This window comes from Chiloscyllium plagiosum, chromosome 10 (genome assembly GCF_004010195.1).
Source record: "Chiloscyllium plagiosum isolate BGI_BamShark_2017 chromosome 10, ASM401019v2, whole genome shotgun sequence".
NCBI classification, from domain to species: domain Eukaryota; kingdom Metazoa; phylum Chordata; class Chondrichthyes; order Orectolobiformes; family Hemiscylliidae; genus Chiloscyllium; species Chiloscyllium plagiosum.
In genome coordinates this window covers 71,085,523-71,090,173 of record NC_057719.1, presented here as the reverse complement: position 1 = coordinate 71,090,173, position 4,651 = coordinate 71,085,523, and positions in this window count along the sequence as shown.

The window sequence follows — 4,651 nt, the reverse complement described above, 5'->3', positions numbered from 1 at the left end:
TCATCCATCGTCCTTTCCACCTCTGTAATACTATCTTTGACAAGCAATGCCATACCTCCCCCTCTTTTACCCCCACCTCTGTCCCTACTAAAACATTTAAATCCTGGAACCCGCAACTGCCAATCCTGTCCCTGTTCTAGCCATGTCTCCGTAATAGCCACAACATCGAAGTCCCAGGTACCTACCCACGCTGCAAGTTCACCTACCTTATTTCGTATACTTCTTGCATTGAAGTATACACACTTCAAGCCACTTTCCTGTTTACAGACACCCTCCTTGGAAATTGGTGCCATGTTCCTAACCTCCCTACACTCCAGGTCCTGCACCCTAAAGCTACAGTCTGGTTCCCATGCCCCTGCAGAGTTAGTTTAAACCCCCCCGAAGAGCACTAGCGAACCTCCCCCCAAGGATACTGGTGCCCCTCAGGTTCAGGTGTAGACCATCTTGTTTATAGAGGTCCCACCGTCCCCAGAAAGAACCCCAGTTATCCAAAAACCGGAATCCCTCCCTCCTGCACCATCCCTGTAGCCACGCATTTATGTGTTCTCTTTCCCTATTCCTCGAATCTCTATCACGTGGCACGGGTAACAAACCAGAGACAACAACTCTGTTCGTTCTAACTCTGAGCTTCCAACCTAGCTCCCTGAAAGCCTGTCTAACATCCTCGGCACTCCTCCTACCTATGTCGTTGGTGCCAATATGGACCACGACTTCGGGCTGCTCCCCCTCCCCCTCCAGGACCCGGAAAACACGATCAGAGACATCACGTACCCTTGCACCTGGGAGGCAACATACCAAACGTGAGTCTCTCTCGTTCCCACAAAACCGCCTATCTGTGCCCCGAACTATCGAGTCCCCAATTACTACTGCTCTGTTCTTCTTCACCCTTCCCTTCTGAGTAACGGGGACAGGCAATATTGATTATGTTGAGCTTCTTGAGTGTTATTGGAGATGCACAGAGTAAGGTAAGTGGAGACTATTCCATTAACCTCCTGACTTGAATTTATAAATGGTGGTCAGGCTTTAAAGAGTTAGGGGATCACACATCATATCCCTACTAGCCTACTTTTGTAGACACTGTACTTATATAGCATGTCTAGTCCAGTTTCTGGTCAATGATAACCCCCAGGATATGGATTGAGATGAAGGTGGTGATAATGTTGCTATTGAATGACAAGGAGAGATGCTTAGATTCTCTCTTGCTGCAGATGGCCATTGCTTGACATGTGTGTGGCATGAATGATTTCCAAACTACTCAGAGTAAAAGACTCCTACAGATGTTGGGCATTGCAAATTTTGATAAACATCCAAATAATCCTTATCCTGACATGAAAAGAATTTATTTGTTACCTTTAGCCAAATAGTGCCATCATGATTAGCAGGTGATTTCTCTATATTTATTAACCTAAATTTGATCGCTTACTGTTATAGAGCTATAACTATATCTACAACACTAGCATCTACTCACCAGTATGGAAAGAATGTCTAAATATGACCAGTTCACAAAAGCCAATAAATCACATATAGTCCAGACCAGGTGAGGATGGCAGTTTCCTTCCCTAAAAGACATTAGTAAAGCAGATGGGGTTGTTTTTGCCAACAACCAGGAAGACTCTTAATTTCAGAATTTTATTGATTTCAAATTCCACCATCTACTGTGGCAGGATTCATACCCAGCTCTCCAGAACATTACCTGGGTCTCTGGATTAATACTACAGTGATAATACCACTAGGCTGTTGCCTCCCCTATAGTTATTATCTGCCTCTGCACATTTTCTGAAAGTGACATACTTTCTTACAATAAAAGCAGCTAAGTTTTAAAGCCGGGCACTGTTTATGCCTTTTAGGTATCACAGCATTAGCAAGAACTTTCAATGTCTGATGGCTGTCCCACTCGCTGCATTGCTTTCCCTGGTATGTTATTTTTGTTTTGTATCATTAATACATGAATAAATGCTTTGGATCTCCTGTACCAAGTTTTGCCTTCTCTTCTCAGGATTGATTTGTTTTATTTCAGGGCCTCTGCTTCACTTACTATTCAAATGGCTTTCTCTAGGGTTAGCTTTCTACTAAGTCTGTCTCCTGCACCATTTCTGTCAGGTGTGAATCACTTTGTGACACCCTCTGAAGTATTCTTTTGTATCAGGTGTCATCACAACTTTTGTAGGTTTACTGCCATCAGCCATTTCTATGCAGACAGAATTCTCACAATTTCAGTTCGTGTTTTACAGAGTGACCTTCGTGGCACTCAGACTGCCAGGGCTTGCAGTAATATTCTCACACAATCTTTCATTGTTCACCCAATTAATTATGTGACTACATGACTGGGCTCTTGTGTGGCTTTCTCACACAGAGAGGTGGAAGTGCTTGGCCTGCCGGGATCTCTGGCACAGACAGTACTGGCACTACATTTAAAGGCCAGCTGCACACACCGCTGCTGTAAACCAGGAACTGTGGTGCCTGACTGTATTAAGCAAGGGCATGGCCCAAACCTTCCCCACTTTGCAGACAGGGACCTGAGCTGCTGCAATAGTGGAAGGTTGGGCGGTCCTTTTTCCTGCTATCCACAGGAGGAGGCCAGATACCAGACCAAACTAGCTTGGACACAAATTGAAACCTGGGTCAAGTACTGTGTTCTGGCTGAAACGGGACACCAGCAATGTAGGAAGCCTTTTAATGATTTTCTCCACTCTGCATGGATAAATATCACAATCTTTTCTCTGCTCCCTCTCTCTGACAGGACCACCACTCACTTTAACTCTGTCACTGCACATATCTCACCAAGCTGCATGGGCTACAATTCCGACCATTGTATACAGCAGATTGTCCAATCAATATAGCTCATCCACCTTCCAAATGACAGACACTGCCTACACACTCCCTGGCGAAACCTCACCATCTCTCCTCTTCTGACATTCCCCACCACCAGCTCTTCTATCCACTTCCACCATTCTCAATCCACTCATTTGTCTCATAGAAGAAAATTTGATAAACTCCAGACAAAGAAACCAAGAAATAAAACACAGTCATACTTGAGAAAGCATTTACCAGTCATACTGGAGCTCTATTACAAACCATACAAGGTGAGTCAGATCAGTACACCTCATTCACCAGTTTTATTAGTTCTTCCTTCTCTCCCCAGACTGATGACTGCACAGCATCATGACTGACCTACCTGTAAGCCCTGGACTGATTACACTGATTGTGGCTCGATCCTAGGTCTGCAAGGGTATGGATCCTTGGACTTTTTTTTTTAGAATCAAGCCATTGACTGACTATAGCCAATCCCATGAACTGGATTTGAACAAGACCCTCGACAGAGTGTGGCAGTTCCCTCTGGATGCTTGTAACCATTGCTCAGCCCATTAAGGACTGCTCCCCTTTGCTTGAAGCACATACAGTGAGGTTACTGAGTAAACAGCTGGCACATGCTATAGATCTGATGTTGATGTGGCGTAGAGCTTCAGTGCCAGCTGGCAGCTCACCACTGTGGCAAACTGCCTGCCTCACCCTCTGTGCTAAAAAAAGATCAGAAGCCAGAGAGACTGGAAGCTTGTAGCTGGGCACTGAAACCCCTGTGCAGTAAGAAAGTAGTATGACTCAGACAGTAGCTGCAGCCTGAAAGTCAGTTCTGACATCAGTGAGTGCATACTAAGAAAGCAATGTGATGTGGACAGGAGCTAGCAACCTCCAATTCAGCACAAAGTGAGTGAGTGGTCAGAAAACAAGCTGACAGTCATGAAGTGCATCCTATGCAGGTGCACACGGTGCACGTTTGTCTCTGTGTGTAAAGCAACCTGACAGAAGCATGCAGGTTGATGACGCCCCTGAACACCAAAGTAAAATCCTAAAGAGCTGAAATGGTGAGAGAGTTGGTCCCAGGGCAGGCCTGGTAATGTGTTGAAGCTGATAGTTAGCTGATGCTGACTTGTGTGGCTGAAGTCTTGAGGAGCTTGCTGGCGATGTTGGACGGGGCTGGTGCAACACTCAGTGAACCTGGAGAATCAGAATTCTTCACTAAGTGAACCTGAATTTCACCACTGAGTGGCAACCAGCTTATTTCCATGTATTTGCATCTCATTAACTCACCTTATTTATACACCATTTCCAACTCTCATCTCCTTCCCCACGAAACTAGGTGGTGCAAAATCTCAATAGGCACATCAACGTGGGTATCTATTGATTGTAACTTGCTGAGTGCTTGTCCTGGCAATCATTCAACTGCCACTTCCTAACATCCCTGAATGACCTTCAGACCAACAAACAACACCGCATGCTTGTAGAAAGTTGCTCAAGCCATTTTCAATCTCTGTGTAGTTTCAGTTAAATATTTTTGCTGAAGTGCCAACTCTAGTATGCCACACTTGCAAATATTTCTACCCTGGGCATTCTCCTAGTTCACTTAACATTGCACCAGACATGGCCACCAACATCAGGGCTTGCCACTGAAGACAAACTGAACTTGAGCCCCATGCAAATACCTTGGCCACAAGAGGAGATCAGGACTTGGGAACTCCATGTTGAGTAACTTGCCTTTTGGATCCTCAAAGCCTATTCACCATCTGCAAGGCAGAATTTATGAGTTTGATGAAATACTATGCTCTTACCTGGAAGAGGACAGCTCTCACAACACTCAACACCATTCTGTAAA